The sequence below is a fragment of the Dipodomys ordii genome, unplaced genomic scaffold (assembly GCF_000151885.1).
Source record: "Dipodomys ordii isolate 6190 unplaced genomic scaffold, Dord_2.0 Scaffold2, whole genome shotgun sequence".
NCBI lineage: Eukaryota > Metazoa > Chordata > Mammalia > Rodentia > Heteromyidae > Dipodomys > Dipodomys ordii.
The window spans coordinates 28,424,545-28,434,411 of record NW_012267218.1 but is presented as its reverse complement, the minus strand read 5'-3'; the positions used below and the strand labels follow the sequence as shown (position 1 = coordinate 28,434,411).

General features: G+C 35.5%; 1 protein-coding gene across 3 annotated transcripts in view; it reads left to right on the top strand.

The window, feature by feature from the left end:
• Positions 1-9,867, top strand: part of Rad51b (RAD51 paralog B) — a 527,314-nt gene that overhangs the window by 105,670 nt on the left and 411,777 nt on the right. The gene's annotated exons all lie outside the window — the stretch shown is intronic.

Below are 9,867 nucleotides of genomic sequence, written 5' to 3'. Positions count from 1 at the left end.
TCTATTCTCCTCCCCTCCCCTCTCCTCTCCTCTCCTCTCCTCCCCCTCTTCTCTTTTGTGTGTCTGTTCTGAGGCTTGAACTGAAGGGCTCTGCACTGTATCTGAGTTTTAGTGTTCAAGGAGCTACAACTCCACTTCTTGCTTTTTGGTGTTTAATTGGAGATAAGAGTCTCATGGACTTTCCTGCTTGTCCTAGCTTTGAACCATGATCCTCAGATCTCAGCCTCCTGAATAGCTAGGATTATAGTCATGAGCCACTGGCCCCTGGATACCCTAAATTTTTTTTTTAGCACTTTAAAATTTTTAAGACATTTTTAGACATGTATGTATGTTTTCTTGTATAATCCATCTTTTTTTTTTTTTTTTTTGGTGGTCGTGGTGCTTGAACTCCAGGCCTAGGCGCTGTCCCTGAGCTCTTCAGCTAAAGGCTAGCGCTCTACCACATGAGCCACAGCTCCCCTTCTGGTTTTCTGGTGGTTAATTGGAGATAAGAGTCTCATGGACTTTCCTGTCCTGGCTGGCTTTGAACCACGATCCTCAGATCTCAGTCTCCTGAGTAGCTAGGATTACAGGCATGAGCTACCAGTGCCTGGCTGTATAATCCATCTTAACTGTTACTTAATGTTTCAATATGACCTTTATGGCTTTTTGTTTCTCCTAATCTCAGTATTGGGAATGAAATTTCATTATATTTCTTTAGTTTCCTTTCATAGAACAGTTTCTTAGCTTTTCTTTGTCTTTCTTGATGGCACTGGCAGTATTATGGGTGTGGTCTTTTGATTTTGTATAATGCCCCTTTTGGATTGCATAACTTTTCTGGACCTTGATTTTTTTTCTTTGTCTTATTTTAGTTTTTCATATTGCATATCTGTGCACAGATGTGCAACTACATGTCATATTATGCCTATGCTGAGTTTTTCTAAACCAGATTATACAGTATCTGTAAATAGGGATGATTATGTACTATTAACTTTTATTCCAAACACATATTGGATTATAATATAAAAATTAAATGCATTTATGTCAAAAGTTCTTATCTATTCTGTAGATCCAGAGGATGATTTAAAACATGCAGAGCCGGGCGCTGGTGGCTCATGCCTGTAATCCTAGCTACTCAGGAGGCTGAGATCTGAGGATCGCGGTTCAAAGCCAGCCCGGGCAGGAAAGTCCTTGAGACTCTTATCTCCAATAAACCACCAGAAGACTGGAAGTGGTGCTGTGGCTCAAGTGGTAGAGTGCTCTCCTTGAGCTGAAGAGCTGAGGGACAGCGCCCAGGCCCAGAGTTCAAGCCCCAGGACCAAAAAAAAAAAAGATAAAAAAATAAATAAAACATGCAGAGAAAAGCAGATCAATTAACTCAATAATTAAAGATGTTAAAAATGGCATTATGTTTTTTTTTAGTTGAATCTTGAAAAGAAATGCATAGTCCAAAGTATACTCTGTGGAGTATATACAGAGCACTGTGAATTCTATTATTCTTTTCACCATTTCTTTAAAGAAACCCTTTGCATTACTGTTTGACCTCTTTCCTGTACACAGTTTCCAAAATAGCATTTCCATCTGTCATGGTATTGTAGTGGGCAGTAAAATTATTATGAAAGATCTTTAACTTTTTGAAATGCATTTGTCTTTGGTTGTCTTGAAAAGATCTTTTATTATACTTTTATTATCAAATCAGCATGGTTGTAGAGCTGACTTGCCCAGTATTTTAGAGATGAATACAAGCTTTTCACACTGAAGTCAACATCTGAAAAGATACAATGTGGCATTTTAGAGGCTCTGATTAAAGGTCTACATAGTTAGCTTGAATTCACTATTTAGGGTTATTTAGGATTTTTAATTCAGAAACTCTTAAATCACTTTCTCTGGTTTCAATGAACAAAATTTAATGTACAGTTTTTTTTTCAACTGAGTTTCCTGTCTTTGGGGGAAGTTCTTATCTCACTTGATTACTTATCTCTGAAGGCCTATTCTAACTCTACTTTTATCTGAACTTACTGAATAACTCCTCATTACTCAGCACATACTTGAGTGAAAAGATTCTTAGGAGTAAGGCTGACATTCTCCATATTGTGGTTTGTCTTTGTGTCTGTGCCTGTGGATAATTTGGCAGTGACTTCCTCTGTGAAGTAACAGCCAGTGTGGTTCAGCCAAAGTTTAGCGGAATAAAATAACTGAAGTGGGAGGTTGTTCTGTATCATGCAGGGTGATAGTATCCTTGGTTCTTTTTTATTGACTCATTCAGGTAGTGTTTCATTTCCATAGTAGGTATTAGAAACAAAACAAAGAAAACAGCCACTAACAAATGGGATATACCAGGTAATTCAAATGATTTACTTTTTTTTTGTCACAGTATGAAGACCTCTTCTTAAAATATAAGATCGTAATCTGATTCAGAGAATGAAAAACATCTTGTGTGTTTTTATAGTGTGTTAGAAAATCCCCCCCCCCCCACCACAGATGTGAGTAGAGAATCTTTGATATGCTTGTCAACTTTTTTTTTTTTTTTAAATAGGGTTCTTTGGCACTTGTTTCTAGTAGAAGAGGCTGTGATTCACCAAATTGTGTGAATTAAAGGCATGGTCAAGAACAGGCCATGGAAAATGATGGCCCTGCAGTATTCAAAGTGCTTTGATCTTCTGTTTTGACACGTTGAATTTATCTTTAATTATACGTGATGACATTTGATTACTGTACACTTAGCCTATTATAATGTGGTTTGTAAAATGTACTTTATAGTATGTAATAAGTTCAACACTCATTTTTTTCCTGTTCTTATGAGTTTGTAGAGTGATATTCTAGTTTTGTTAAATGAAAACTAGTAAACTTCTGAATTAGCAGACATTTAAAATGTAAAACTCAGCAGTCAGGAAAACTATGATTCCTATATGGAAAGGGTTTTGAGTATGTCCAGTGGCACCTGGTGTCTTATTTTACAAAGGGTACAAAATTATGTGTGCACATTTCCTGATCTTTCCATTAATCGGCTGCTTTATTTCAGGTAAATCACTTAGGTTCCCTGAGCCTTTGAAAGATGAAAACCTTAGGTGGGCTGATAGGTTTCAGTGGAGTCTGATTCTCCTATCTTGTGATGTCAGTGATGGACATACAATACTGTCTACGACATGCAGTAGAAATTCCAGATACAGTTTCTGAAAAAGGATATTTTTAAACTATTGCATAAGTTAATGAGTTTTACCTTGTGTTTTTGTAGAAATGAAAACCTAAAAAGGAAAAGCAGATTGGCTTTTTCAACAGTGTGGGAGAGGCTGTACATTGGTAAGCATCCCATCACAGCCATAGAAAGAACTTTCATTTGGAATTTCCTGTATTATACCAGCACCATAGCCTTGAGCATATGATGTTTTTCTTTGAGATTGTCTGCTTTGCTTGCATTTACATGTTCAGTCCTGGATTTATCCCAGTTTAGGCAGTTATATGCCCCACCTAAGAAGGGTCTTAAAGAATTTGAACCTGATCCTAAATCTCTAGGGGAAATCACAAAATTATTCTTTTTTTTCAAATACGTAATAACCAGATGTAGATTTGATTTTTGACACTACTTAATCAACTTTGCCAAGGTTTCTAATGGGATGGTCAGATTAAAAAAATCAGAAGCAAAAGCAAAACTTTATAAGTCTAGTGGCTAATGGGAATATTAGGGAGCATAGTATTTCATGTTTTTAGTCTCAATATTATTTATTTATTTACTTGCTAGGAGGATGACTCTTGTAGCAGAAAAGAAATCCGTTCTACACAATTACTAGGTACGACTGTTTACTAAGAACTAAACAGTGGTGATTTGAGTTTGTTTATCACATAGTCACATCTTTATGTGTAATAAGGATTTGGGAATGTTTTTGAACAATAAAAAGTGTCAGTAGTTCATAATAAGTGGGTTTCAGAGAGAAAAGTAGAAGATATTGTATAACTGCATATCAAGCTACTCTTTTTATAGACTATTGATAAGTTAAGATTTTAACACTTTTGTCTTTCTAAAAGAATGCGTGGAAAGGTGGAGGTTAATAGAAACTATTTCAGTGTTATTAACTCTAGATAACATGCTACAGGAGGAGAACAGTGTGCCTATATCTTAAAGTATCTCCCCTATGTTTTCCTGTAGTAGTTTCAAAGTTTCAAGTCTTGAATTAGATCTTTTACCATTTTGAGTCGATTTTTGTACAGGGTAAGAGGCAAAAGATCAAGTTTAGATCTACTGTATGTCAATATATAGTTTTCTGAACCAAGGACAAGCTTATAATATAATATAGAATGTTCTGCATTTCAGAATTGGTAAGAACTGGCTTAGATGGAGGAAGTGGAGAAAAGACTTAAACATCTTTATGTTAACTGAAGTTAGAGTAAGTTTCTCATGTTTCTTTCAAAAATGCATTATGATCTTAGGCTACTTCAGTGAAGTATCTGGAATAGGGTGGATGCTAGCACTACTTAATTCTGAGTCAGATTATTCTGTTCTGATTATCATGCTTTTAGAGGGACAAATTTGAAGTGTGTCCAGAAGTAAATGGCTAAGACAATAAGGGCATTTTTATATTTGTTTTTATACCAAGCAGAAGAATAAAGGGAGTTATAATTGACAAGAAGTCTTAATAGCTAATATGTAATGGACAACTCTATGGAAGAAAGGTTGGACTGTGAATGGAAGGCTCTAGATTTTGATCCAGTAAAACTTTTTTTTTTTTTTGATGTTAGCTTTTGGGGTTTGAACTCAGGGACTTGCACTTGCTCCGCAGTCACTCTACTCTTGAGCCATGCCTTCAACCTTTGGACATAGATATAGGTTCCATAAGAGTTCTATGAAGACAAACCAGGGTCTATAATCAATCCTAGCCACTCAGGAGGCTGAATCTGAAGATCACAGTTTAAAGCCATCCTGAGCAGGAAAAGTCCTGGAGACTCTTATCTCCAATTAATCACAGAAAAAGCCAGAAGTGATGCTGTATCTCAAGTGGTAGAGTGCTAGACTTGAGCAAAAAGAGCTTACTAATAGTGCTCAGGTCTAGAGTTCAGAGCCCAGGACTGGAAAAGAAAAAAGAGTTCTATGAAAAATTTTCTGATCTTTAGATTTATTTTTTAAGGAATGGACTGAAGTAGTGAAATGTTCAGAATGTTGTTGCTACCTGTGAGTATGGAATAATAAATTTATCAGGTAACGAGTAAGAGTACTTAATTTCTGAGTTCAGTCTGACTCATTTTGGTGTTGTGTTTTTTACTGTTTACAACTATCATCTGGCTAAGAATCAGAGATTTCTTTGACCATTAATTGAGAAACAGGAATTATTTGTATATGTTATTTCAAAACACATCTATTTCTTTTGCAAGGAGCTTTATTATTTCTGAGAACTCCTACAAATCTTTTGTGAAGTTAAAAGGACTTGCCATAGAAGTTTAGAAGGGGAAATAATGTCCTTTCTATGAACATTATTTCTATTTTTACTTTTTGATTACCACCAAAACCATATTGTAGCTTTAAGAAGAGGAAACGAACAGTAACATCAAAATAACCAAGTTCATCAGTTCTTCCTTCATTTCTTCTTTTGCTGATTATCTTTTTTTTTTTTTGGTGGTGGTGGGGATGGTATTAAGGTTTAAACTCAGAGTTTCCTGCTTTCTAGGGAGGGGCTCTACCACTTGAGCCATTTTTCAGTCTTTTTTTGCTTTCATTATTTTTCTTGACTTTTGCCTGAGCCATCTTGGACTGGGGTAGAAGGCATGCACTACTGTGACTGTTGAAATTGGGTCCTCATGAACATTTTTTTTTTTTTTTTTTGCTGGTCTTGGGGCTTGAACTAACGGTCTGGCTCTGTCCCTGAGCCTCTCTTTGCTCAAAGCTATCGCTCTACCATTTGAACCACAGGGCCAATTCTGGCCTTTTCTGTTTATGTGGTACTGAGGAATCAAACCCAGGGCTTCATGCATGCCAGGCAAGCATTCTACCATTAAGCCACATTTCCAGCCTGATCCTCCCAATCTTTGCCTTCTAGGTAGCTAGGATTACAGGTGTGAGTTGCTGCACCAGGCAGCATCTCATGTTTTTTTGGTTACCAGGTAAGAGCCTGTAACCTGTTAGGTGCTATGGAAGCTGATATACAGTTTTCTTGACCATTTATTTAAAAGTTCACTATAGGCTGTGTTTCTTACAGTCTTCCAAAAAACATTTCAATTAAAATAATAAATGCAGCACTTTTTTATGATACAAACATAAAATATAAATAAAACCTTGCAAAATCCTAAATTAAAATGAGCTATTCTGTATATTTATGTGAAAATCACAGCTTTATGTATATCCTCACTATTAACATTATTCTGAAAACGAATCCTGGGGTAGACTTTGGTTTTTCAGAGTTGCCTTCACTTAGCATCAGAATTTCCTTCCTTGTATTATTGTTAATTTCTATGTTGCTTTTGGAAAGGAAAAGCAGGGTACTGTGTAAGGGATTTGAAAGAACACACTAAACACTGCTTTTTTTCATGAAACAACATCCTTGCTTTCTTGGCTAACTATGTTTTCAGGCATATTTAATTTTAATGTGCATCATCACTAGGTAGACAAGAATGATCTTGAAATGCGAAAGCTTTTGAAATGTTACGCCAACAAAGGCATTGCCTGCAGGATAAGTTAATAGTTGAACACATTCACTGGTTACATAGCCAAGTTTTATCTTTATTTTAATATTAAGGTGGTTACTGGAATCTTTCATCTTAAAAGTACGCCCTATTAACAGTAGCTTATAAATCACTACCAGCGTGAGTAAGTTTGTAGTATCTGGTTTTATAATTAGAAACATAAAATGAATACTTGCTGTTTTTCTGTGCATTAAAATAAGGAAGGGTCCTCTGATCTTTAAGTCTTATATAAGCCCATCCAAGATGATTGTTACTACCATGTACTCTTCCCCTGATTTTCCAGGATTCTTTGGTTACATGGTAGCTCATGTTTGTAAGTCTTCCCATTTAACTTATGGTCTTCTCTAACATTTTCTAATCATCTGAAGATTTCAGACAAATGGAAGAGATTTTGTGCATCTGTATTTATAGCATCATCATTCACAAAAAACCGAAAGGTAGAACCAGCCTAAATGTCTGTCAGCACATGAATGGATATGCAAAATGTGGCATATAAATATAATGGAAATCTCTTCAGCCTTAAAAAAAGAAATTTGGACACATACTACAACATGTAGTTGTATGTAGTAGCTTAGGACATTATGCTAAGTGGTGTGAGACAGTCACTGGAAGACAAGTACTGTATGATTCCACTTACATCATATAATTAGAGTAGTAAAATTCTTACAAACAGAACAATGTTTCCCAGAGGCTTTGGGGAGGAGATGGGAGTTGCATTTAAAGGAACTGAATGAAGATAAAAGTATTATTTAATTTGAATCAAATAGTAATAGTAAAAATAAACTAAAATAATACCAAGTAAAATAAATTATAGTAGTAAAACTGTTAGTATTAAATGCCTTGAGTTTACCATTTCTGTATTCTATATTATGATTTCTGCATTCCTAGTTCTAGGCTTTCATCTGGTGCCCTGAAGAATAATTTTTCATATTTTTTGTACTGAAGATGGGCTTATAGTGAATTCCCTTGGGCATTCGTTTTCTAAAAGAATATTTTATTTTTGATGGATATGTTTGTTCGATACAGAATTCCAGGTTGGCAATGTTTTATATATTTTTCTTTTAGTGTTTTGAAGTTGTCATTTTATTGTATTTTTGGCTTGCAATATTTCTAAGGAGAAGTCAGTGGCATTCACTTTGTGTATTCACTAGGCAATTCTCTGTCTTATTCTCTTACTGATTTTGAATTTTTCTCCTTATAAGTGTTTCTATTATTTTTTTTACCATTTTGATTATTGTGTGCTTTATATAATTTTAAAAACATTTGTCCTACTGCTTCTATCTGTTTCTTTTTTATTTTCCATTTTTTGCTAATTTTCATAAGATATAGTAAACCTTGGGCCATTAGTGTTTCAGACCCTGTTGTGCCTCCTCCTCCCCCTCCCCATGGTACTGGAATTGCAAATACACCAATCCAATGAATGTTGTTTCACAGATCAGAAGCTTTTGCTAGTCTCATTTGTGGTTTTGCTTGCTGTGCCTTGCTTTGAATATTTTTCCTTGCTGTAATTCTAATTCATTGATCTTCTGCCTAATTTATTAATATTAATGTTAATATGAATATATTGGGTACCATGTAGAATTTTACTGTCTTGTATTAGAGCGCTACTTTATTCTAGCAAGTTTTTTTGAGTTGTGGATCAATGCAATCTTTTTAAATTGGATTGAAATATACCTACAGGTTTTTCCCCCCTCCCTTCTTTTTAGGGTGGAGATTCTTTCTCAGAGAATGATATGTGGATTAACCAATAGTCCCAGTGTTATCTGGAACTTGTTAAAAGTAAATTTCCACCTTTGCTCCAAAAGTATTCAGTCAAAACTCTGCAGTTGATGCTTAGCAGTCTGTGTTGTATAAACTCTCCAGGTTGTTCTGGTACATTCTAAAAATTTTGGAATCATTGTCCTGGAGTTAGTTCAGCTTTATTGCTAGGATGTGGCCCTTCTGGAGTCAATGTGCAATGTTGTGGATACTGAATGAGGTCTTTATGCTTTAGTTGGTCAAGGGGTCCTACAGTCTTACATGTGGTCAGGGGCCTTTTTTTGGTCTTGAGCAGATTATGAATGTACATTTAGTCTCAAGGGAGCCCCATACAGATTGCGCAAGCCCTACTCTGCACAGCTCCCTTCTATTTAGTATTGTGTATTGAAGATTCCATTCCTTTTCACCCTTTGGATTCTATGCTCTATCACCCTACTACAGCATAAGCTCTGTAGGCTGGGTGGGTTACTACTCCATGTGTTGCACCCCAGAAAGTGCTTCCAGGGGTAATTTTTAGGGACTGCCTTTGTTTATTTCCCTTCTCATACAAATCACTGTTACACTGACTTTTGTCTAATTGTTGGAATCATTCTTATGCATATTTTGTCCAATTTTCTCCTTGTTTGGTCCCAGGTACTCTGTATGGCTGAATACCCAGTATTTATTCTCTTTGGAGGTTACACAGAGCAAATTACACCAGAGAAATGAACACTGTACTAGTTTCTTCACATTATTTCTGGCACTATGAGAGTGCTATGTGATATTTTTTGGATACTGTTAAGACAGGAAGATTCAAACATAGATAGGGATTTTGCCTTCAAAGATCTTATAACCTACTCCAGTAGATCAGCATATAAACTCTGTGATAAAGGGTATAATAGAGCCAACATGAAATTGTATATAATCGTGGACTTTGAAATCAGATAGATGTTATTTAAATCCAAATGTATGATACTATTCTGTTGAATAACCTCTTGGAGATAATAATACTTTATGGGACTGTCAAGAAGATTAAAATGAAAAAAAAAAGTTTTGTAAAGCACTTGGCATGTGATAGAGGTTAATTTAGTATTAGTTTCTTTCTCCCTATGGTAATCAGAGGATGGAGGAACAGTTCATTTTATTACTGTGAAATTCTTCAGGGAGGAAATGACATTTAAATTGTGCCTTGAAGGTTGAGTAGGACTTGATATATGTTAAATATGTTCCAAGACATTTTACTTTTAAGAAACTAAAATGAGCAAAGGCTCAAAGGTATAAAAGGTAGAAGCCTGCAAATATACTTAAGAAAGTTTACATACTCCATAACTTTAACAAAAGCTATTTAGATATTTCCTTAAAAGTTCCAAACCAAAGAAAGTAAAAATGGAAGAAGAAGAAGAAGAAGAAGAAGAAGAAGAAGAAGAAGAAGAAGAAGAAGAAAAAGAGACGGAGGAGGAGGAGGAGGAGGAGGAGGGCTTA